The sequence below is a fragment of the Temnothorax nylanderi genome, unplaced genomic scaffold, assembly GCF_030848795.1.
Source record: "Temnothorax nylanderi isolate EJ_2023f unplaced genomic scaffold, tnyl_v1.0 TNYL_tig0006_pilon, whole genome shotgun sequence".
Lineage (NCBI taxonomy): Eukaryota > Metazoa > Arthropoda > Insecta > Hymenoptera > Formicidae > Temnothorax > Temnothorax nylanderi.
In genome coordinates, this window is record NW_027249068.1 from 1,251,079 (window position 1) to 1,278,996 (window position 27,918).

The window sequence follows — 27,918 nt, forward strand, 5'->3', positions numbered from 1 at the left end:
AGGCAGATAGATATCTCCCTTGAAAGTTTCCTTTCTGACGAAACAAAAATCCAGCTTTAATAATTAAACGTTTAAATAATAGCACGTTGATTAAACGCGAGAAGAATACTCCAACAATTATTTATCGTGGTATTTTCCATTTGTATATCCTGGAATTTTTGTACAATCATAGCTAGTCTATCTCTCCTCGCATCTGGTGCGGCTCAGGGGTGGCCTAGTCCGGTCATCCCTAAATTGGGAAAGGATGGTGGACCTTTGGGGTCACCTATCAGGAGCGAGCAGAGTTCCTGGATAGTATCTCCGATGCCCATTGGTGCAACCATTGGCAGCTTTGGGGCGGGATACCTCGGAGACAGGTATGGATATATGTATAAATAAACCGTTCAATTGCACGCACGAATAATTTTGCAATATATTGATTTAACTATGCTATTTCTCAAGCCTACAAGCTTAAAACTAAAGAAAGGAACCAATCTTTATAAAGAAATGAAGCACGTATCATATTCAAATATTTGACGAAAGCAACTGAACTGAAGACAATAAAAAATTGATTTTCTCTGTTTCTATAGATGGGGCCGTAAATGAGCATTGCTATCTTCTCTGGTGCCGTTTATAATTGGATGGACACTCGTTATTACTGCAGGCCACGTTGCACAGCTTTATGTCGCTCGATTTATACTTGAATTGGCTTTATCTATCACGTTCACAATCGTTCCTATGTATTGTGGCGAAATCCCTGAGGTAAATTTATTTTGAATATGTGTATAAACATTTCTACGGATAGTATTTAAAGTTTAAAGACTATCGTATTTTCTTCTGTTTTCCGTAAAAAATGATGATTAACAATTATCTGTTGTGGGACAACAATTGGTATAACATATATATAATGTGTATAAATTTTTGTACTGTTCAGACTCTTTCTCTTATTGCTCATAAAATCTTTTTTGCTGGATTTTCCTAAGATTTATTCTGTTCGCAGCATCTCTGAACATAACTGGAATATGTGTACAGTTAAAATTTCAAGTCTTTGTTTGTGTTAAATAATATTAAAATAATTAAATTGTTTGTTATATAATAACGAACTATTGTTATATCTTTTCAGACTTCTATCAAGGGAGCGTTGGGATCTTTTCTTCAGCTCTTTAACACGATTGGCATCCTATATTCTTACGCTATTGGGCCGTTCGTCAGCTACGCGATCTTGTGGATTCTCTGTGCCATCCTGCCGGTGATCTTCTTCGTCTGTTTCATGATGATGCCGGAGTTTCAGTATTTCCTTCTCAGCAAAGGCCGCAGAGAAGAGGCGATCGTATCACTAGCGAAGCTCCGAAGCAAATCCGAAGCGGCTATCCGGAGGAGGAGGCCGACCAAATGCAGGTATGTATAAGTCAGCAAAGCATAATTTTCTTTTATAAAATCTTCTGTTCTAAGAGAATCTCAAAATTCTTAAGCGCAAAGAATCAAATTGACTTTCTGTTGAGCTCCTATTAATAATTATCCCTTGAGAAATTTAAATTGTCGGGATATATTCGATTTTATGAAAAACTCGGTATGAAAAATATGCGATCAGTATAAATTATTCTAATAAATATTGCTAATTACAGCCGTTTATGGGTTCGTTGATTTCTCGAGTAACAAGGTAGTTGCTAAAACTATCTGAACTGTTACGAGCACGTACTCGATCATTGATATACATATATAAGCGCATGTCCTAGTATATATTATCCAGTCATGCCATGGTTTCCTTCCAGCAGCTTATCGGCATCAGTGTCGTGCTATTGTATATGCATAATATCTTTATCGCTGCCGGAAGTCTTGTCTCATCGGAGATAGCGCCGATGGTCATCGGAGTCGTACAGGTATTAGCGTCAATGGTGACACCCTTTGTTGTCGACAGATCAGATAGAAAGATGCTCCTTATTTTTTCTGGAATCTGAGTAACAATCAGTTCGGTGAGTAATTGCTTCTGTTTTTAGATATAACCACATTATATATAATTAACGATGAATTAAAAAAATTACATTTATGAAAGTAAAAAAAGATATTGCCATTTGAATCTGGGATGAATTTTAATTGAAGAGAATCTCGTCAAGTGTTCTTTTGTTTTTAATAATTTATACTGCTTCACTGACAAAAATAATTAATAGCAGAAATCAAGAATAATAGCATTAAAACTTTGCGTTAAATAGAGGTGCAAGAATTAATAGTATTTAATTTAGAAGAAATATATAGGTATATATTATTATAGAAAAATATTAGGATTATATTACTATGAACTAGTACTTATAAATATATCGTGAACATTGAAACGTTTAAAAAGTTTGTACTGCTCTTTTGATAAACAGCAGATACATTCAGAAATTTGCATGACAAGTGTGTTCAAAATTAGTGTATTCATGAAGCGATAAACGCAATGTAGTTTCTCGTTGCGTTTGTTTGCTGTTTCACGGAACGAGTTATAATTTCGCCTTGCGACAGAAAATGATGAACTTGAGCAGTTTGTTTGAGTGGACATGCGTTGTGGTTTTTAAAGACACTTTAAAGAATTTATATTAATATCATTAAAAATTATAAAGATAAATTTTATTTCAAGCTGCGCGATTATCTTTAAAATCGCGTTTAATTAATAAGCACGAAATGCTATTAAATTTTAGATCAGATACTACATACTTAATATTACTAAGAAAAATTTTAACTTTTATCAGATTCTTTATTTACGGATCAATTAACGAACAATGGTTCGATGATTTAAATGAAGTGAACAGTAAATGAAAATTTAGAAAGAGTAAAACGGAGATTTTATTCTATTTTTGTTTATATATCATATGTACGCAGAGATAATTTTGTTATTTTCTACGTTGAACCAAAAATACTTGTTTTCCAAAAACCTTTACACAATGACTAACACGGTTCATAGCAATTATATAATGCAAGTGTATATAATGCAAGTTATACCATGCATATTTATAAATACGCTTGCGTTACTTCGTTACGTATTATTGTATGCACATATATATAAGCTTCGTTTTCTAGCGTAAAAAAAGTGTGATGTGCCAGTAAACTTTCCTACGTTTTCAAGCAAGTTCCTATTTGATCCGTGATTAGGAAGCGTGGGGCAACAATAAGACTCTTTTGCGTGTATTTGATCAAGATTTAGTATTGCATGTGTTGGATGTGGTGCGTAAAAGTAAAATAAAAAACAAAAAAGACTTATTTTGCGGCGTATTTTTTATTCACGGATTAGAGACCAGTCATTTTGTAATACGTCTGCATAGAAAAAAAAAAAACGTAATTATTAACAAAGACCGCAAATATATCGAAATTTAAAAGAATGTCGAGTATCGTTTAAATTTGATATCTTTAAAACGCCAATAAATTGATAAAATTACGTGCAAAAAAGAAAGAGGAAAGGAGAAATATAAAGTAACTTTATTATAACTAACATTTTTTAGTAAAATCTTGATAACAACAAGACGGTTATCGATACATTTAATCATCTAGAGAAGACATAATTTTTACATAATTTACATACAATATAAATTATTATAATTACTTGAACAAATTAATTTTAAGAAATAATACATAAACATTGTATTATTAGTTAATTCACATTAATTATCTAAGTTATGTCATTGAACAATCTGAGGATGCTAATACGTCCACGACTTCGATGACTTCCGTTCCGAAACTTCTCAAATACTTGAGGAATTTATATTCGAGTTTGAGGAGCGCGTACTGAGGGTTCAAGCGGGAAGATGCGAAGATATTCTTTGCTGAAATTCTGAGTGTATTCACTTTTGCTGGAGCTGCTCCAGGATCCAGTTCAGTATTTTAACGAGATTCTGAGTAAAATTCTGAAATAAATTCCGGTGTATCCCTTTTTTCTTTTGTAACACAACCTCGTCTCTATCAAAGGCATCCTTTTGACGAGGAAATTTTCTAGACACTGTTAATGACACCGCGCGACCTTAACCATGGTGCCTTGTTTCAGGGTCTAGGTCTTGAGACGTCGGTCGTTGCATCCCTCACCATTGCACATTGCAGCGATGGCGATTTGAGATCGCGCTTTGCAAGAAGCGGCAAAAGAAATGAGTGAAAGAGAGACGGTTAGAGAATATGACTCTCACTCGAGACAATGAACAGATAGAGCGTTTTTGTAAAGATTATGCCTACAATCCTGCACCACTGAGTTTTCCTTCGGCAGCGTATTATACATCCTAGTTCCTAGTTAGAGAATCCGTAGAGTTGAAACATACGGGATAGGACTCACACTGTCGGCCATCGCTGTCTTGAAGAAATGACAGAGAAAGGTTCCAAGCTCCCTCAGTTCCTGGCTGCTACGGCGGGTAAGTCCGCGTCTATCAATAAAGCGAGTTACATCTTCGAGGGAAAAAAATCAAATTAATCCATTGTCAAAATGCTGTTTTATTTTTCACTTGTTGGAGTCTATTTTTCATGTATTTCTTTAAAATAATTAAATTTTAATTGAGAATTTTTAATTGTATATTTATTTTTAATTGCTTAAAAACTGTATTGGAAGACGTTATTTGTGCTGGTAGTTTTAAAAGCATAACTTTAATTATTTGATATTTAAACTTCTATTTCGGAATTTATAAGTTATTAGCCTTATAAATTCCACTATAAAATAAATAGATTTATAACGTGATTTGAAGTTGTAAGATAAATCTTATCGTGGCTGATTAAACGATAAGAGAAATGTCAAATCGTTCGGCATGTGCATGTGCATAAGATCATATCAAACAAACATATATATTCAGCGATTAAGTAGATTTAATTACAAGTGCGCAAGCGATATTATCGAAAACATTACGGATTAGATATGTTTACTTTATACGTTTACTAGAATTCCATTAAAGACGTAAGTATTATTCTTGATCAATGCCACGAACATTATTAAATAATTATACATTGTAGCTATTAAGTAGTTAGAATATTAAACATTTATTCGCATTATTATAACTGTGCGCTCTTCATTCTGCCGGCAAAACCTCCAATAATTCGAGAAAGTCAGATATCTACCTTAAGAGTTTTCTTTTTGACGAAATAAACATCTAAGTTTAATAATTAAACGTTTAAATGATAATACGTTAATTAAGCGCGAGAAGAAGTTGCGAATATTCCAGCAATTACTTAACGTTGACAACGTGGTACTTTGTACATCCTGGAATTTTGTACAATCACAGGTAGTCTATGTGTCCTTGCGGCCGGTGCAGCTGAGGGGTGGACGAGTCCAGTCCTCCCTAAATTGCAAAACGATGGCGGACCTTTGGGGTCGCCGATCAGCATCGAACAGGGTTCTTGGATAGGATCTCTGGTGGCCGTCGGTGCTTTCTTCGGCAGCTTCGTGGCGGGATACCTCGGAGACAAGTATGGTTATATAAATTAGTCATTCACAATTGCACGCACGAATAATTTCGAAATAGGTATAGCAATTTAACTATGCGTCCTATATCCCAAGCCTACAAGTTTGAAACTAAAGAAAGGAACCAATCTTTATAAAGAAATAAAGCACGTATCAGATTCAAATTCTTAACGAAGACTGAACTAAAGACGATGAAAAGTTGATTTTTTTCTGTTTCTATAGATGGGGCCGTAAACGAACATTGCTATCTTCTATGGTGCCGTTTATAATTGGGTGGACACTCGTCGCCACTGCACATCACATCGCCCAGCTTTATGTCGCTCGATTTATATTTGGATTGAATATAGCTATCACGTTTACAATCCTTCCTATGTATTGTGGCGAAATCGCTGAGGTAAATTTATTTTGAATGAGTGTACAAACATTTCTACGCATAGTATTTAAGGTATCGTGTTTTTTTGTTTTTTGTGTAAAATATGTCGATTATTTGGTACTTAATTTAATGTGTATAAATTGTATCGTCTAAACAATTTGTTCATAAATTTTTTTTGCTGGGTTTTCAAACGATTTAAGAAAGATTTATCTTGTTTCGTAGGATCCATGAAAATAACTGGAATAAATAATGATACTATTTCAAGTCTTTGTTTGTTAAGAAATATTAAAATAATTATCTTGTTTGTTATATAATAACGAACTAACAGATGATATATGACTATTGTTATATCTTTTCAGACATCTATCAGGGGAGCGTTAGGCTCTTTTCTCCCGCTCTTTGAAACGATTGGTATCCTATATTCCTATTCTATTGGGCCATTCGTTAGCTACGTGGTCTTGTGGATCTTATGTGCCATCCTGCCGGTGATCTTTTTCGTCTGCTTTATAATGATGCCAGAATCTCCGTACTACCTTCTCAGTCAAGGCCACAGAGATGAGGCAATCGCATCTCTAGCGAAGCTCCGAAGTAAACCCGAAGCAGCTGTCGAGAAGGAGGCCGATGAAATACAGGTAAGTCAGCAAAGTAATAATTAATCAATATAATTTTCTCTTATAAAACCTACTGTTCTAAAAAAATCCCAAAATCTTAAAATTCTTAGTAGTAAAGAAACATAATTCAACTCTTAGTTGAACTTCTACAAATTCTTTGTTAAGAATAAATATATTTTGTAGTTTGGCAATAAGAGCCAAACGCAGTTGTTCTTGCACAATCTCTATCATTACAATTAAATATATAAGGACTCGCGTACGTTTCGACCCTCTACAAGATCCGATTATAAATGGACAGCAAATTTGCTTCAGTGTTAATTGAAAGTTTATTTCTTAATAATAATATGGTCGTTTTATTATCCTATTTATTTTTCAGAATATTTTAGGCAAATTGTTACGCACTCCAATTTTTATATTTATTGCTTAATAAATTCGTCTCGCTTTCGATTTTTCAGGTGATTCTTGACGAGGCTTTCAAGAATCAAGCCAGTATCTCGGAACTGTTCAAAGTGAAAGCGAACTTCAAGGCGTTGATCTACACATGTCTCATGGTCTCCTTCCAGCAATTTACCGGTATCACCGTGGTGGAGTACTACATGCAAGATATCTTTATAGCTGCCGGAGGTCTCGTCCCAATGGAGATAGCGCCGATTGTCATTGGAGTCGTGCAGGTGTTAGCGTCAATAGTGACACCCGTGGTTGTCGACAGGTCAGGTAGAAAGATACTTCTCGTTTTCTCGAGCATTGGAGAGACAATCAGTTTGGTGAGTAATTGCCTCTGTTTTTAGATTTGAAATTGATCAACAATAAATTAAAATAATTACATATAGGCACAACAACTGATAGTATTCAATTTAGAAGAAATATACAAGAGAGAATATCTTATATAAAGAAACATCAGAAATATGTTATTATAGAAAGTATACGCTTGTTCCATCATATCGAGCCTTATATTTCTAAGAAACTATTGTAGTTGCAATTATTTATAGAATATTGCATAACCGATAGAGTTAATACTAATTATACAATGTACACACACACACACACACACACACACACACACACACACACACACACACACACACACACACACACACACACGTTTAATTTTAAAAGTGATAGTTTAAAAAGAATTAATATATGACTTAGTGTTTAATATATCTTGCATTGAAGCTTTTATAAAGTTCTCGTACTATTTTTTTGTTTGATAAACAGCAAATTGATTCAGAAATTAAAAGTGTGTGTGATAGACACAACGTGGATTTCCTACCTGTTTTATGGAACGAGTTGTAATTTCGTCGCCTTGCAACAGAATGATGAATCTGAGCAGTTCGTTAGAATGAACGTGAGTTGTCGTTTTTAAAACCTCAAGGAATTTATATTAAAATTATTAAAATTATAAAAATAAATTTTATTTCAAGATTATTAATTAAACGCGTTATCTATAAAATCGCGTTTAATTAATAAGCACAAACTGCTATTAAATTTGAGATCAAATACTTAATATTACTAAGAAAAATTGTAATTTTTATTAGATTTTTTATTTAAATTTGATTAAACAGAAGCTTATTTTGCAAGCATCGTAATTATGACGTTAATGAGATAAATTAGAGAAGAATTAAATTTTGTAATGTATATTAATCTAATACTGATAGTCATATCCTATAAATATTTTTTGACGATAACTTGTACATATTTAGCGTGAATTTTCGCGTGCCGATTAATTCTCATATTCACTGATTGCGTGCTGATCGTTAAATGCATTTTCTGGTCGTGCGTTTACGATCGGCATTCATAATTACACTTGCTACTAATGCCGCAAATTACGGCATTTAATGACTCTTTCTTTTATCACTCATCTCACCTTCGAGGAAATCATTCTCGGCGCAAACGACTTAATTACCTGACAAAGAGGATCGAGTCACGATTCTCTCTGTAAATCGGATAAAGATAAACGCGCGACACGGTAAAGTCCTCATGTTCGATAATGTCTGCCTGATGTAGGAAATGTAACAGCGAATCACGCGGAAGTACATTGCAATGCGAGACGAGGAAGGTAGAGCATCATTATACATACGGGTCATTAAGTCATTATTACGTATTCCGATGGAATGCGATGGAATACATCGGACTGTGTGTGCACGATGACATAATTTGTGCGCGACAGAAGACAGACGCGCGTACGATAACACACGCAGAAACGAGTTGAAAAAATTCTTCCTTTTAGGATCTTTTGAAACCCGAGTTGTTTTTTTCGTTGTTATTAGGTACTTTGGAAGATATCTCTGTATTCTGGGAGTTTAATGATTTTAACAATTGTGAGAAACTTCGGAAAATTTTCATAACGATGTGTCATCGTAGATCAGAATAATTCTAGCACCGAACATGTTCAATAGCACTGAATTTCTTTGTTATGCTTTTGACTTTAAGTGCAAAAGTCTTTCGTTATGAGCTTGTCGTGTAAACAGGCATTTATTTTGCAGCTTGCCCTGGGCTTATATTTCTACCTGAAGGAAGTACAGCACGCGGACGACGTGGTAAAGCAGATATCCTGGTTGCCGGTGGTCTCACTCGTCATCTTCATGATCACATTCAGCATAGGCTGGGATGCAATTCCATGGGCAATGACGGGCGAGATGTTCGCCTCGAACGTAAAGGCTAGTGCTTCCAGTATAACGGTTTTCGTCTGCTGGTTCTTGGCCTTTGTCACCACCAAGTTCTCTATCAACCTCGATAAGGCATTCCATGGCATGTACGCGACCTTTTGGATGTTCGCAGGATTCTCCTTCCTTAGTATTTTTTTCACGGTATTGTTCTTGCCCGAAACGAAAGGCAAGACACTTCAGCAAATCCAGGACGAACTCAATGGAGTAACTATAAATGTCGAGAAAGGAACGAAGATGTGAAGAGGGAAAATTCGCGTCCGATTATCCTGACGAATGGTGTACGCTGAACACCTGATGAATTCGTGAAGCACTTAAAAAAAATTGTATATTTATAAAAAATACGTGGCATAAAGTTTTATAACATATCTAGAGATTTGATATATTATTTACTGCGGAGAAGAATGAAGCAGAGTATTAGAAATGCGGATTATATATGTACCTATATCCCCCATTGCCAATTTTATAGAGATATAATATAAGTCTTTAATAAGTAAAAAAGGCATATATATATATCCTTGAGCTTGGACCACCGTTTAATCTCCTGTTACTAGTATTGCTTGAATCATAAAGAAAAACGGATCAATTAACGAACGATTGTTCGACAATATAAGTGAATTGAACAATAAATGTTCAGGAAATCCAAAGGGAGTAAAACGGGGATTCTACTTTATCTTTACTCATATATCATATGTACGCAGAGACAATTTAGTTATTTTTTACATGAAACTAAAATTATTTTATTATCTTCCAAATACCTTAACATAACGCCTAAAACGGCTCACAGTAATTGTATGTTTATATAATGCAAGTCATATCATGTATATTTATAAATACGCTCACGTTAATGATACTTCGCTACGTATCACTGACAATTTTGGTAGCGCTGCAATTTACAAATTCATAACTTGTTTTCAAGCGCTTCACCGCCTGTCCCGACTCTTTGATGAAAAATCAACAAGCCTTTATTCTCGCCCGTCTGCAAAATAACTCCTCATTCTTCTATAAAACAGAAATATAATTATTAATTAATTTCATCGCTTTATGGCTGCTATTTTATCGTCATTATTGCCTCATTTATTACAAAGCTGATTAAGTTACTTTCTTATTTATTATTTTAAAGTAAATTGGTAGAACTCTTCTCCCCTCGCAAATTTCATGATCAAAATCACGAATTGGGTTTAATCCAGCATTTTAATGAGATCCTGAAAGTAAAATTCGGAAATAAATTCTATCCGTCTATCCCCTTCTTTTTCTATAACTCGACCTGCTCCTCTCGGTCAAGGGCATCCCTTTCGATGGGGGAGTTTCTTCGAGGGGACACTGTTCTGCGGCGACGTCTCGCCACCTTGACCGCGGCGCCTCGTTTCAGGGTCTAGGTCTCGAGACGTCGGTCGTTGCATCCCTCACCATCGCAGCGATAGCGATTGGGATCGCGCTTTGCAATGAGCGGCAGAAATGAGTGGGAGAAAGACATGGAGACGATTAGAGATAGAGAATATGATCTCCACTCGAGACACATACTCAATAGGACCACCGGCCATCGCTGTCCCGAAGAGATGACGGAGAAGGGTTCTAAACTCCCTCAGTTCTTGGCTGCTGTGGCGGGTAAGTCAGCGTCTGTCAATAAAGGTTTGCATCCTCGAGGGGAAGGAATCAAATTAATCCATTATCAATACGCTGTTATCTTAAACTCATTTAAGTCTACTTTTCATGTATTTCTTCAAAACAGTTTAACTTTAATCCGAAAATTTTCATTTGTTTTTTAATTTTTTATTACTTAAGAACTGTGTATATTAAAAGTCGTCATTTGTACTAGAAGTTTTGATAGCGCAACTTTAATTATTTCATATTTAAATTTTTATTTTTGAAAAGAAAGTTATTAGACTTATAAATTTTGCTATAATTATATATATATTTATAACGTAATCTACAGTTGTAAGATAAATCTTATCGTGGTTGGTTAAATCGATAAGACAAATGTCGAATCTTTCGGCATGCGCGTGGTATAATCGATGAATGATTTAATTACAGAAAAAAATATCAATTTAAAAATTTTTTACGATCGAAAATGTTACGTGACATCACGTGCCAACCGTGTTCTTTCCCTATTCATATTATCTCGTGGCATATTCATGTTTCACATTGCAAAGCGACGATTCCGGGTGCACATCTCTATGGATCCTGTATATTTGCGATAATACTTGGCATGGATTAATTGTGTAAACGACAGATAATCACTGTCACCTCGTGTCAGACGTTATCAATGAGAAAGTTAGTAATTTACGAAAGTCAGTAACTCGACAATCACGTATTATCGCGCGTGCAACGACATCAAGAGAAAATAGTCTCACCGCTGTAGTGATAGTTCCGCAATGACGACGGTCCACGAATGCGAAATTTCTATCTAGTCCAGTAACTTTAGGATTTTACTTCGGAAAAATTCCAAGTGAGGACTCACAGAATTCTTCCGAAGATTGATCGAATTTTTGCCTAAAGTTACTGGACTAATCTGTCTCATATCTTACTTGCGTATCAAGAAGAATCGTCGACGTTGAGTGCGCAGGCAAATTGATGATTGCGCAGGCAAATTGATGATTGTGCACTCTTCAAAGAGCATTGTTACGTCTTATAGGACATCTAAAGGACATCTTATAATTCTTGAAGTTATCTTATAAAATTGTCTTTATAACGTTTTTAAGACGTCCGGATTTATGGTTTCTTTAGGACATTGTTTTAGTCGTATTCTACACATGCGTGTTGTCTCGATTGTTTTAGATTATAATTGGGAAGTTCCATGCCAAATCGCTTTTGAGGAACAAAAAATGTTATATTTGGTTTGTGTTGGATGAGATAATATCAACTAAAATCGAGTGCTGATACCTCGTCTTTAGAGCGGACCACATCATAAACATATATAATGATTAAGCAGAGTTGAGTTGATTTAATCATAAGTGCACAAGCGAAAACATTACCAATTTGATATGTTTACTAAAATTCCGTTAAAGACATTGGAATTATTTTTATTGGTATTACCCAGTTATTCTACAAACACATTATTAAGCGCATTTATACTTTCTACCTATTAAGTACTTATTAGATTATTAGAATATTAAACATTTATATTCACATTATCATAATTATGTGCTGTTCACTGCCGGTAAGATCTCCAACAGTTCGAGGCAGATAGATATCTCCCTTGAAAGTTTTCTTTCTGATGAAACAAAAATCCAGCTTTAATAATTAAACGTTTAAATAATAGCACGTTGATTAAACGCGAGAAGAATACTCCAACAATTATTTATCGTGGTATTTTCCATTTGTATATCCTGGAATTTTTGTACAATCATAGCTAGTCTATCTCTCCTCGCATCTGGTGCGGCTCAGGGGTGGCCTAGTCCGGTCATCCCTAAATTGGGAAAGGATGGTGGACCTTTGGGGTCACCAATCAGCAGCGAGCAGAGTTCCTGGATAGTATCTCTGATGCCCATTGGTGCAACCATTGGCAGCTTTGGGGCGGGATACCTCGGAGACAGGTATGGATATATGTATAAATAAACCGTTCAATTGCACGCACGAATAATTTTGCAATATATCGATTTAACTATGCTATTTCTCAAGCCTATATGAAACTAAAGAAAGGAACCAATCTTTATAAAGAAATGAAGCACGTATCATATTCAAATATTTGACGAAAGCAACTGAACTGAGGACAATAAAAAATTGATTTTCTCTGTTTCTATAGATGGGGCCGTAAACGAGCATTGCTATCTTCTCTGGTGCCGTTTATAATTGGATGGACACTCGTCATTACTGCAGGCCACGTTGCACAGCTTTATGTCGCTCGATTTATACTTGGGTTGGCTTTATCTGTCACGTTCACAATCGTTCCTATGTATTGTGGCGAAATCGCTGAGGTAAATTTATTGTGCACATGCATGTACAAGCGACGCAAACACTTCTACGCATAGTTTTCAAGCATTATCGTGTTTTCTTCTGTTTAAAATATGACAATTAATTGGTACGTAATTTAATGTGTATTAATTTTTGTATCATTTAATCTCTCTCTTATTTAGTTTATAAAATCATTTTTGGTGTGTTTTCCAAAGATATATTATGCTTCGCAGAATGTATGAACATGATTAGAATAAATACAGTTACTATTTCAAGTCCTTGTTCGTTAAATAGTATTAATTAATTAAACTGTTTATTATATAATAACGAAGTTGTTATATCTCTTTAGATTTCTGTCAGGGGAGCGTTGGGCTCTTTCCTTCAGCTCCTTAACACGATCGGTTTTCTATATTCCTACGCTATTGGACCGTTTGTCAGCTACGTGGTCTTTTGTATTCTCTGTGCCATCTTGCCGGTGATCTTCTTCGTCTGCTTTATGATGATGCCGGAATCTCCGTACTTCCTCCTCAGCCAGGATCGCAGAGATGAGGCAATCGCATCTCTAGCGAAGCTCCGAAGCAAATCCAAAGCGGCTGTCGTGAAGGAGACCGACGAAATACAGGTAAGGCAGCAAAGCTGATAATTTTGTTTTATAAAATCCACTGCTCTAAAAGAATCTCAAGGTAAAGATAAAGAATCTTAAAGGTAAATAATTAATTTAACTCTCACTTGATCTTCTATTAATTTTTTGTTAAGAAATTTAAATTGGTAGAGGTATATTCAATTTTATAAAAAAATTTGTGCGAAAAATATGCGTTCGATATAAATTATTTTAATAAAAATTGATAATTTCGCGGCCGTTTATGTCTTTGTTGATTTCTCGAGTGACAAGGTAGTTGCTAAAACTATCTGAACTGTTACGAGCACGTACTCGATCATTGATATACATATATAAGCGCATGTCCTAGTATATATTATCTAGTCGCATTAGACAAATGCTATGGTCTCAGCTGAGGCCGTTCCATGATCCTAAACGATAATGTCGCACAGTCGTAAGTGACAATTATGACTGGCGCGCAATGCAGAGCCTCGAAGAACTGCAGAGTGTTCTTTCAGTCGTACGCGATTATAGGTATATTAAACGAGGAAAAGTAGTTATTGCTTCAGCATTAAAACAGTCTTGATATCGGAACGATAACTTAGTCTTTACATTATATCTCAATTATTTCAGAATATTTTAGGCAAACTGTTATGTTTCAATTTTCATATTTATCGCTTAATAATAAATTCGTCTCGATTTTGATTTCTCAGGTGATACTCGACGAAGCTTTCAAGAATCAAGTCAGAATTTCGGACCTGTTTAGAGTGAAAGCGAATTTCAAGGCGTTGATCTACACATGTATCATGGCTTCCTTCCAGCAGCTTGTAGGCATCAACTTCATACTGTTCTACATGCAAAATATCTTTATTGCTGCCGGAGGTCTTGTCTCATCGGAGATAGCGGCAATTATCATCGGAGTCGTACAGGTGGTAGCGTCAATGGTCACTCCCGTGGTTGTCGACAGGTCAGGTAGAAAGATACTCCTCATTCTCTCCGGAATCGGAGTGACAATTAGTTCGGTGAGTAATTGTTCCTATTTTTAGATTTAAATTTAAATTTATCAACGATGAATTAGAATAATTACTCTCATGAAAATAAGAAAGATTCGGGTATATTTGATATTGTTTGTGCTTATACCGCAAAGGTTGGGCTTATAAATTGTAAATTTCACTTTTTGGATATCCAAATAATAGGTCTGTATAGATTTGACATTATTATGAGACTTACACTTGGAACCCTTCCCTTGTTAGACTTTTATTACGAGCTTGTCGTGTGACCGAGCATTTATTTTGCAGTTTGCCCTGGGCTTGTATTTCTACTTGAAGGAGGTACAGCACGCGGACGACGTGATAGAGCGGATATCCTGGTTGCCGGTAGTTGCGCTCATCATCTACATTGCCACGTACAGCGTAGGCTGGGGTTCGGTTCCATGGACAATGATGGGTGAGATGTTTGCCTCGAATGTCAAAGCTAAGGCTTCCAGTATAACGGTTTTCTTCAGCAAATTATTTCTCTTCATCACCACCAAATTTCCCGTCAATCTTGAAGAGGCGTTAAACGGCAAGTACGCAACCTTCTGGATGTTCGGAGGTTTCTGCATTCTTAGTATCCTCTTCACGGTATTGCTGTTGCCCGAAACGAAAGGCAAGACTCTGCAGCAAATCCAGGACAAACTCAATGGTGTAACTTCGACTGTAAAGGAAGAGAACGGGACGAAGACGTGAAGAGGGAACACTCGCGTTCGATTATCCTGACGAATGGTGTACGCTAAACACCTGATGAATTCGCGAAACACTTTGCAGAGATTAAATATTTATAAAAAAATACGTGGAGTGTAGTTTTATATCTTTATGATATATCTAGGAATTTGATATTATTTATAGTGGAGAAGAGAGAGAATCAAGTACCAGATATGCGGATAATATACATATATGCTTATATTTCACTCAAATTCTAATCAAATTTATAGATATAATATAAGCAAGAATGAAATACCTTTGAGCTTGGATCACACCGTTCTGTTACCCGTTATTAATAATTTGCTTGAATCACAAAGAGAAATGGAAAACGGATCAATGAACGAATAGTGGTTCGATGATTTAAATGAAACGAACGATCAGGATATCCAGAGAAAATGAACCGGGGATAGATTCTATTTTTGCTTATATATGCATGCAGAGACACTATTGTTATTTTCTGTTGGAACTAAAAATATTTCATCGTCTTCCAAACACCTTTGCATAACATAGCATAATACTTATACTGGCTCTTGATGGTTTTTAGTACATACGACGTGCACAAAATTTAAGTTCAAATTAGATTCGGAATTAAAGTTGAAACGACTGATTTACGGTCAGAAACACGAAGCACGCAATTGTAGTGAAAATAGAAGAGAACTTCCGCAATGTTGCAGTTTATATATGTAAGAGGTTCTCTAAGAGGTGGGTCTTTAATGATGGAATGTGTCACTATCATATTATACATTACCCCATCCCCACATACATCACTTATTACCACTCCCGGGCCTCCTTCATGCACGAGTGTAATATAGTAGAAATGAGTGATATATCTGCACTTATTTCACTTTAGATAAAGGTCTATTTACGCATATCCGTGACGTATCGGTGATTGTTATTTACACATTTCCGTACAGTTTGGTCAGTTGGAACGGTGATTTTCGAGATGGCTCAGCTTATGAACGATACAATATTTTATTAAGCGTAATTTTACCGTAAAAATTTACCGTAAAATTAGCAATATTTCGACTTGCCATAAGTGAATAGTTAATTAACTATAGCAATTAGCAGATTTTTGGCTAAAGAGTTTATTGAGTCATATTCATGTATAATTATTAACAATTATTTGCACAATAATTTGCTCTGGGACTACAGTGTCTATAAAATTATTCCACAATAAGACAAACAAAATAATATATCTAAAAATAAGTATAAAAAGTGTGCTATGTTAATCAATTATTTGTCGGACATCAGTATTACAATTAGTAAAGTTTGCATATATAAGCAATAACATGTTTTGCTTATTACAATAATAGTATCTCTAGCATCGCATCAGAAAATATATAGAATAATGTGTACGAATGAGTGAATATGCAAGTACAAATTCGAGCGAGAATACATATTTCATAAACTAGTAACTAGTGCATATAGTGAAGAAAGAATAATTAACGTTTCTTTCAGTCGTATCCAGCGTTAATAAACTATTTACCGGATGGATTGATAGTATTTATAGACCAATGGAAATTGTGATATCTTTTTCATTCGGCTTAGATTTCAATTAGGAAATGCTAATTTTGAAGCAAATATACCTAGTGCCTGTCGATTTCACTGCAAATGCTTTAATTGTCGGTGCGTGAGATGTCTTTAATCAATGAATGAATAGAATGATCAGAGATATCATCCATCTATATACAATCGTACATATACATGCTAACATTTAAAAATAATTTGTTTTACATAATTATAAATATTTATTAATTAAATAAAGAGGGTTAACAAAATATAATTTAAAGACAGTGAGCCTATTCTGTAACTCTTAACGACAGTTTCGTTATCGTTATATTGTCGTTGCGCAACGCAAATATAACGATAACGAAACTGTCGTTAAATTATTTAATTATCTACAGGTAATTCAACTGGACAATAATACTATTAATTGAAAGCAAACTTATCTCATTTGTTTAAATAACAACAAATCTAATCGTTCTTAAAGATAAATTTTCCTGCACAGATTAAAACGCATTTATAAATAAAATATAATCTTTTTAAGCATTGTGATTTAATGTCTACAATACAAATATAATTTTATTTAATAGTAATTTAATATATGACAAATACGTATAGAAATAGTTTGACATATTCCTCTATACGTATTCTTCAGCGAGGAAAAAGGTGGAAAGGAGATAAATATTATAATTTGCTAGGGAGCAATATTGAAAGTTTAACGAGTATATGAGAGCAATTTTGGTAGCGCTACGACTTGCAAATTCGGAACTTGTTTTCAATTGTACTTCGCCGTCTGTCGCAACTCTTTGACGAGAAATAAACTTGCCTTTATTGAGAATAATTAAGTTACTTATCTATTATTTTAAAGTTAAATTGACAGAACTCTTCTCTCTCCTCGCAAACATTTTAATTATTAAAATCACAAATTGAATTCAATTCAGCATTTTAATGAGATCCTAAGTAAAATTCGGAAATAAATTCTCATCTATGTTTTTGTTTTTTCATAATTCCATCTGCTCCTTTCAGTAAAGGACATCCCTTTCGATGGGGTAGCTTGCTAATAACCGTTCTCTGCGACGCCGCCGCGCGACCTTGACCATTGCACTTCGTTTCAAGGTTTAGGTCTCGAGACATCGATCGTTGCATCATAACGCCGCAACGGTGATCGACTTGCAATTGAGATTACACTTTGCGAAAAGCGGTAATACGGATGAATGTGGGACAGTCACGTGGAAACGTTTAGAGATCAAGATAATGACCCCCACTCGCGGCAACGTGGAGATAGGAGCGCTCTTATAAAGACTATGCCTACAGCATTGTACCAGTGAGTGTCTTTCGGTGCTGTGTGATACACTCCCAATCAAAGAATCCGTAGAGTTGAACATATGCGACAAAACATCGTTGCGCACCGTCAGCCATCACTACTCTCGAAAAGATGACAGAGAAAGGTTCCAAACTCCCTCAGTTCCTGGCTGCTGGGGCGGGTAAGTCCGTTTCTGTCAATAAAGGACTAAATCCTCGAGGAAAAAAAATACCAAATTAATTTATTGTCAAAACGCTGTTTTCTTGAAACTCGTTTGGCACAACTTTCCGAGAATTTCTAATTGCTTAAGAACTGTATCGGACAACGTTATCTGTGCTGGAAGTTTTGAAAACGCAACTTCAATTATCAGATATTTGAATCTTTTATTTCTGAAAGAATAAGGTCATTAGATTTATAAATTCCACTATAATCATATATATATTTTTTATAACTGTCATCAATCATACGATCAATCATGCATGTGCCGAATGATTTGACACTTCTATTATCGTTTAATTAGATAACACATTATATATATAATAGATTTGTACGTGAGCTAATATTATAAGATCAATCTTATCGTGTTATCTAATTAAACGATAATAGAAATGTCAAATCATTCGGCACATGCAACGTGCCAAACGACCTTTTTCTATTTACGTTACTTCGTGACGAATTCGCGTTTTACATTACGAAACGATGATTCCGGGGGCGTATCTTCTGGTTCTGTATATTTGCTATATTTGACACGGATCTTAACGACAGTTTCGTTATCGTTATATTTGCGTTGCGCAGATATTATATATGGTAAAAAAGCTGCGCAACGACAATACAACACGATAATAAAACTGTCGATCGTTAAGAATAGGGGTGCTGATAATCGCTTTCACTTAGTGTCAGGCGCGATCAATAAAAAAATAATTTACTAAATTTACTAAATTCAGCGCAAATTAGTAACTCAACAACCGCATATTATCGCACGCGCAAAGAGATCATGCGAAAATAGAAATAGTTCCACCGCAAAGAGGATAATCCCAAGCAATGACGACGATCCATAAATGCGATAGCTCTATTTGTCTCGTATTTTGCGTATCAAAGAGGATCGTCGACGTTGAATGCGCAGGCAAATTAATGATTGTGCACTAGCTCTTCAAAGAGCATTGATGCGTATGTACGTCTTATAAGACTCTAAAAGGTACGTCTTAGAATTCTTAAAGACAAATTCAGAGAAACAACTTCATAAAATAACTTTTTTATAAAGTTTTTAAGACGCCCTGATTTATGATGTCTTTAAGACAATTGTCTTAAGTCGACTTCTAGATATGCGTGTTATCTGTGTTGTTCTGGATTATAATTAGTAAGTTCCATAGCAAATTGTTTGAGAGACAAAAAATGTAATTTGAGCCATATTGATTCTGTCGCTTTGAGTTTATCAGTTTTGACACTAGATTAGTATTCAGCGAGCTGAAAAATTTTTAAGTTTGACTAACATAATTAAAAAATATTTCATAGATCCTTAATGATCTATGTAAGTCGCAACTTTGGCGGACAATTTCTTTTTGACTACAATAGACACAACAAATTCCTTTTAAGGGTTGAAAGTCCTAACAACATACTTAATTTTGATTGCAATAAAACTTCTTCAACACATCATATATTGTAGTTATAATATGTTAAAATATGTTGTAATAAGCAATTCATATTTCGCGTTCGTTGGAACTCATGTGCTATTCGGAGTCTCGAGTATCGCCGCACCGCATGTATTCGTCACGTGCTCTATAACTGCTTAGCGCGTCAAGGTGCGTGTGCTTTTGGGAAAGGGGGGGCCTTCTGCTTCACTCTCTGTAACGCTCTCTGACGAACCGTTCTCTCTATCTGAATAAAGGCACGAGTTTACCTACTGCCTACTACCTACTGCTTGTCTCATCACTATCCTGCCTGTATCGTCGGTTATTCATAAATAAAAACAAAATACACTAAAATAGCCCTTTCTTGCAGATGTAACTGCAAATTTTTCAAAATTGTGACGTGATAGAGCAATTTGATGAACGAAATTGTACGTTCAAAAAACTACAGGAAACGATTATTCTCATTCTTATGCATTTTAAATAACAGCACATTGATTAAGCGCGCGGAGAAGTTATACTAATACTCCAGCGATTATTTATCGTGGTATTTTCCATTTGTACATCCTGAAATTTTGTACAATTACAGCTGGTTTAGCTGCTATCTCGACTGGTTGCGCTGGAGGGTGGGCAAGTCCGGTCCTACCCAAATTAGAAGGGGATGGTGGATCTTTGGGATCGCCGATCAGCGCCGAGCAGGGTTCCTGGGTAGGATCTCTGGCGGCCATCGGTGCTATCTTTGGCAGCTTAGTGGCGGGATACCTCGGAGACAGGTATGGTTATATAAAATAGTCGTACATAATTGCACGTACGAATAATTATGTAATACCGCGATTTAACTATGCGTCATAATTTCCTCCTCGAAACCACAGATTGAAAACTAGAGAAAAAAGTCAACCTTTATAATGAAGAGATGAAGCGTGTATTAGATTCAAATACTCGACGAAGACAGTTAAACTGAAAATGATGAAAAACTGACTTTATCTCTATAGATGGGGCCGTAAACGAACATTACTATCTTCTGTGGTGCTGTATTTAATTGGATGGGCACTTATCGCCACTGCAGGCCACGTGGCACAGCTTTATGTCGCTCGAATTATACATGGATTAACTATGGCTGTCACGTTTATAATTCTCCCTATGTATTGTGGCGAAATCGCTGAGGTAAACTTATTTTGCATACGTGTACAAGCGATACTATCATTTACACGCAGAGTTTTCCAGGATTATCATCTTCTTTTCTGTTTCTCGTTTAATATGACGATTAATTAGTACTTTATACATTTTTATATTGTTCAATCTATTTCTTATTTTGTTCATAAAATCTCTTTTGCTGGGAAAATCAAGGAAAAACAGATTTTATGAACAAAACATAAAAATAGATTTATCCTATTTTGCAGAATTTATGATTAGAATAAACAATGTTACTATTTCAAGTCTTTGTTCGTTAAGAAATATTAAAATAATTACATTGCTCGTTATATAATAACAAATTTATAGAAAATACATATTCAACTATTGTTATATATTTTCAGACTTCTATCAGGGGAGCGTTGGGCTCTTTTCTTCAACTCTTCGTCACGATCGGTATCTTATATGCCTTCGCTATTGGACCGTTCGTCAGCTACTTGGTCTTTTGGATTTGCTGTGCCATCCCGCCAGTGATCTTCTTCGTCTGCTTCATGATGATGCCGGAGTCTCCGTATTTCTTCCTCAGCCAGGGCCGCAGAGATAAGGCGATTGCATCACTAGTGAAGCTCCGAGGCAAATCCGAAGCGGCTGTCCAGAAGGAGGCCGACGAAATGCAGGTATGTATAAGTTAGCAAAGCATATTTTTCTTTTATAAAATCCTCTGTTCTAAGAGAATCTCGAGATTCTTAAGAGTTAAAAATCAATTCAACTTTCAGTTGACCTCCTATTAATTGTTAAGAAATTTTAATTGTCGGGGTATTCAATATTATGAAAAACTCTGTACGAAAAATACATGCGGTTGGTAATAAATATTCTGTTAAAAATTGCTAATTCCATTGAGGCCGTTTATGGCTTCGTTGATTTCTCGAGTGACAAAATAATTGTTAATGCTACCTGCACTGTTATCGAACACGTACTTGATCATTGCTAAGCGCATGTCGCCGAGTGTATATTGTCAATCACGTTAGACAAACGAGATCGCAGTTAAGGCCGTTCCAAACGAGGATGTAGCTATTGCTTCAGCATTGAAACAGACGTAAAATATAATATAATTGTAAGAATAAATGATATTAAAAACCACTTTGAGAAATTAGAAGCTCCGATTGTACATGAGTGGACAGCGAATTTGTTTCACAAAGTGTTAACTGTAACTTTATCTTTTAATGAAATTTGATCTTTTTATTAACTCATTTTTTTTTCAGAATAATCTAGGCAAACAGTTACGTTAATTCAAATTTTTATATTTATTGCTTAATAAATTCGTCTCGCTTTCGATTTTCCAGGTTACACTTGACGAGGCTTGCAGGAATCAAGCAAGCATCTCGGATCTGTTTAAAGTGAAGGCGAACCTCAAGGCGCTGACCTACGTATGTGCCTTGGTTTTTTTCCAGCAGCTTGCCGGTATCAACGTCGTGCTGCTGTATATGCATAATATCTTTATTGCTGCCGGAGGTCTCGTTTCAATGGAGATAGCGCCGATTATCATTGCAGTCGTGCAGGTGTTAGGGTCACTGGTGACACCTTTTGTTGTCGACAGGTCAGGTAGAAGGATGCTCCTCGTTTTCTCCAGCATCGGAGAGACAGTCAGTTTAGTGAGTAATTGCTTCTATTTTTAGATTTTAGCCCAAATTGATCAACAATGAATTAAAATTATCCTTATAAAAATAAGAAAAAATTAATTTGATTTGAATCTGGGATGTAATTTAATTCAACTATGAGAAGCTCGTCAAATCTTCCTTTGTTGTTGATACTACCATACTACCTCATTAACAAAGAAAATTAACAGTAGAAATCAATTATAATAGCGTTAAAATTTTGCATTAAATATACGCACAATACGCGATTGATATTCGAGTTTGCAAGAATATACAAGAATATCTTATTATATAAAGAAACAACAGAAATATATGTTACTTTAAGAATAAATAACTCTTCTGGTCGTGCGTTGACGATTAGTATACACATAATTACACTTGTTGCTAGTTGCTGCTAGCTACGGTATTTAATAATTCTCAAGACGAACCATTTCATCACTCGACATAGAAAATCGAATCACGATTTGAGATTGTCATTCGGAGATCACACGATTCTCTCTGTAGATCAGATAAAGATAAACGCACGACACGGGAAGGTTCTCGTGCTCAGCAAAGTCTGATGTAGGAAAAATAACAGCGAATCACGGGATGTACAGTGCGAGATGAGGAAGGTCAAGCATATCATTATAAATACCGATTATTATTACGCATTCGGATGGAATGCATCGAATGCAATTCAATGCATGAAAATTTCCACGTGATCGTGTGCACGATTACATAATTTACTACAGAAGGCAGACGCCTATAATAAAACACGTATAAAAAAACACGGTAGAAACGAGTTGAGAAAATTAAAATTATTGCATTTTAGGATTTTTTGAAACTCGAATCCCTTTTTTCGTTGCCATTATGTAACTTTGGAAGATATCTCGGTACTTTGGGAGTTGAATGATTTTAAAAATTGTGAGAAATTTCAGAAAATGTTCATAAAGATGTGTCATCATAGATTAGAATCTCTGTTGCGCAAAACATGTTCGGTAGCATAGAATTTTTTTATTATACATATAAAATTTTGACTTTTGCTCTCGTACTTTTGTTACATGTTTAACATGATGTAACTACGGCATTTATTTTGCAGTGTGCCCTGGGCTTGTATTTCTTCCTGAAGGAGGTACAACATGCGGACGACGTGGTAGAGAAAATATCCTGGTTGCCGGTGGTCGCGCTCGTCATCTACATTGCCACGTACAGCGTAGGCTGGGGTGCGGTTACGTGGGCAATGATGGGCGAGATGTTTGCCTCGAATATCAAGGCTAAGGCTTCCAGTATAACGGTTTTATTTCACTGGGTCTTGTCCTTCATCATCGTTAAATTCTTCGTCAATCTTGAAGAGGCGTTCAATGGCAAATACGCCATCTTCTGGATATTCGGAGGTTTCTGCTTCGTTAGTATTCTTTTCACGGTATTGCTGTTGCCCGAAACGAAAGGCAAGACTCTCCAGCAAATCCAGGACGAACTCGGTGGAGTGACTTCGACTATAAACGTCGAGAACGGGACGAAGAAGTGAGGAGGCAACGCTCGCGTTCGATTATCCTGACGAACCTAGTGTATGCTGAACATATCTGATAAATTCGCGAGACACTTTGAAGAGATTAGATATTTATAAAAGATACGTAGGATAAAGTTGTTATATCCCGGGAAAAAAAAAGATTAGATCATATATGCACTCATATATGGATCCATATAAGATTCATATGGAAGTATATATAATCCTATATGATTATATAATATCATTATATATGTTCATATATAATTATATATAATCATATATAATTATATATAATTATATATGATCATATAGAGACAAAATTCATATATAATCATATATATTTATATATAATTATATATAATTTTTTTTTCCCGGGATGACATATCTAGAAATTTGATATCATTTAGAGAAGAATCAAGTAGAGTACCTGAAATGCGCACAATATATGTGCTTATATTTTACTGCTAAATTTATAAAAATATGATATGGGCAAAGAAGAAATATCTTTGAGCTTGAACTACTGTTCGGTCTCCTGTTACTAATGTTGCTTGAATCGCAAAGAAAAATGGAAAATGGCTCAATGAACAAACAATGGTTCGATGATTTAAATGAAGTGAACGATAAATGGAAATTTAAAAAGAGTAAAACGGGGATAGATTCTATTTTTGCTCATATATTTAGGTACGGAGAGACAATTTTGTTATTTTCTACATGAAACCAAAAATACTTTGTCTTCCAAATACCTCTATATAACGCCTAATACGGCAATTGTATTATATATATGTATATATATAACGTAAGTCATACTATGCATATTGATAAAAACGCTCGTGCTAATATGATACTTTGGTACATATCATTTATAAGCTTCATTTTCAAGCGTAGAGAAATTTATGATGTGCCTGTAAAAACGTTTCTACGTTTTCAAGCAAGTTCCTATCTGGTCGGTAATTAGGAAACGCAGCGGAGCAATAATACGATTCTTCTACTTACATTCCCACACAGCACACTTTATCTGAGGGACGTCCTACAGACATTTGGGATATCTCAATAACCGGTGGATACCAGTGGATATCCAATATCCGGTGGATATCCAGTGGATGCACAAATGTCCCTCAGGATATCCTGTGCTGTATGGGTTTTATCATGATTTTTCTAGTATTACGTATGCTGGACGTAAGCATAAAGCATGATTAATAAAAGAGATTAATTTCGTGGCGTATTTCTCGTTCACGGATGAGAGACTAGTCATTGTATTAGTTTATTCACTTAAAGTTTCTAAGTTTATTATAATGCTGATATTGTAATATCTTTAATATTGTAATATCTTTAATAAGTAATACTATTTTTAAGTGAGCGATGCATTTTTTTCATCTTAATAACTTAAGGAGAAATGTTACAAATTATTAATATTGTCTCAATAGGTATATATAAAACATTTTAATATTTTATAAAAAATCTTTGTTTTCTATTTTTTGTGATATTGCTTTGAAAATCTAATATGCCAAACAAAATTATAATAAAAAATCATAATTATATTAAAGAGTGATTCTTCTAACAAATAAGCGCTGGCTGCACATGATGATGAATGAATAAGACTTTTATAAATAATTTATAATGTACATATATGTATAAAATACATATATGTATACGTTATAACCATATGTACATATATGTTGAAATAATTTTTTATAAAGTTTATATAAAAAACACTACTATATTAATGAAGACTAATGAATAACTATGTCTGTAAGATCTTTTTGTCCTTCGCATTGAAACGTTCTGATTTATATAGTAATTTCGAAAACAGACTTTATTTAAGACAGTAATTTATTCTATATCTGTTACATATTGACTGTTTTTGATCATTTTGTATTTAATATATTATATTGTGTATACACAATATGTTTGTACATATAATTGTGACAATAATAAATATATTATAAGTATATTTAAAAATAATGTATATATTTTTTGCATTTTTATGACAAACGTGATGAAACATTATCTCTCTTTCCATTTTCCCAAACTCTCTTTCTCAATCTCACTGACAAATGCTTTTTGAGTATGTCATATACTTACCATCTTAATATATATAAAATATAGAATAGAAATTAATTTAGAAAAGACAATATGCATTTATTTAAAAAAAAATTTTTTTTTAAGATTAATATTAGAGAAGAACAATAGAAGAGGAAATATTTTATTTGAGAGAGAGAGAGAGAGAGAGAGAGAGTCGCGATTATAAATACGACGAATGTCACAAATGTAGAATTAATTCTCGAGACCTACTTATACTAAAATTTAAGCAACGTTAACGAAAGATTTGGTGCGAAATATATATCGCGGTAAAAAATGATAGTTAGAATTGTAATTTCCATTCCTCGATTCCCGAATATGCATGTATATAAAATATATATTAAAATGTACACATATATTGGAAATACGTAAAATTATAGATAAAACTCTTTTATATTTTTACAATTATTATATTTCTTAAATATAGATAAATTGCGCAAAAATATCTGCTCCGATTAAACAGCCACCGTCGCCTCGATACCCCTCAATTACTGATTGTGGTAGTTAATTATTCGCCAGGCTAATGATCACTAATTGTTCGCGATATACAACACTCGCGTTTCGAGAGACAGCTATGCGGCGTCGGCGTCGACCAGACATTACCGAGACAGAACGTAGAATACAGCCAGTTAAACCTGTGAAAGTTAACGAAAGATTCGGCATACGTTGATCTCTTATTGTTCGTTGAAAGTTTTCGGTATTTTTGAACCGGTCGCGGCCGCGCGCGTCGTGCTGCGTCGCGCGTCGTGCCGCGTAGGAGGGGTAGGCCGTGACGTCACCGCGCATTGATTATTTTTCGAGCCGCTGAAACGAGTGTCACGGGAGGATATGCGCGATCGCTCTTTCGCAATTAAAGGATGCCACGGCCGCACTATCGAGCTTCTATTGCCTATCGATGCCATGCATAAATGCTAAATGCTACGCAACACGTCGTTTTTGTTTTCTGGAGCAGGTATTTTACTCGAGATACGAGAAACGGCCCGCGAATCGCCGTACGTCATTCTCTCGCGATATATCGCTGCTCCTTCAACGTGAATTGAGAAAGGAAGAGCCGCGGAGGTGTCGATTGCTCGTCAACGCGTGTACTTTCCGTGTGGATTAACGCGTTTATTCAAGATACATTGCGCGAGTTTTCCCGGAGAAGATATTTCGCTCGAGATTACAAGAAACGGCCCGCGGATCGCCACGCCGGCCGCGCCGGCCGTCTTTCTCTCACGATCGCTGCTCCTACGACGACGTGAATTCAACAAGGAAGAACTGTGAAAGTGTCGATCGCTTGTTATAGTGTGATTTACGCGTTTATTCGAGATACATTGCGCGAGTTTTCCCGGAGAAGATATTTCGCTCGTGATTACAAGAAACGGCCCGCGGATCGCCACGCCGCGCCGGCCGCGCCGGCCGTCTTTCTCTCACGATCGCTGCTTCTACGACGACGTGAATTGAAGGAAGAACTGAAAGTGTCGATTGCTTGTTAAAGCGTACGTGTAGTTTCCGTGTGGACTTATGCGATTTATTCAATCGAGATACGTGTCATACGTCGCGCGAGTGATATCGAAGTTCAAATCGCGTCGCTGCTCTGACTCGCGTAGTACCGCGCAGTACTGAAATACGGCGCCATGATGGTTCATTGGCGGAACGTCGCGGGCACGCAGCGGATCGAGCTCGCGCCGGCGCTCGTCACGACGATGTTTCACGGTGACTGATACAGTGCGTACAACTTGTAGTGAACTCGATACCGTCAGATTTGACAATCGTGTGGTGTAGACAATTGTGGCACTCGTGCGTCAGCGGCTCGCCGAAAAGTGAAGTGCGTATTTCGCGAGGAAATAGCCGGCCGGTATATCTGTCGCGCGCGACACGACGCCGTAC

At 35.6% G+C, this 27,918-nt stretch overlaps 3 pseudogenes; all 3 read left to right on the forward strand.

Annotated features, from left to right (window-relative positions):
- Positions 1–90: 90 nt before the first annotated feature.
- Positions 91–4,096, forward strand: LOC139776912 (facilitated trehalose transporter Tret1-like; annotated as a pseudogene).
- On the forward strand, positions 3,185–17,047 carry LOC139776920 (uncharacterized; annotated as a pseudogene).
- A 959-nt stretch (positions 17,048–18,006) lies between these two features.
- LOC139778052 (facilitated trehalose transporter Tret1-like) lies at positions 18,007–25,932 on the forward strand (annotated as a pseudogene).
- Positions 25,933–27,918: the final 1,986 nt, after the last annotated feature.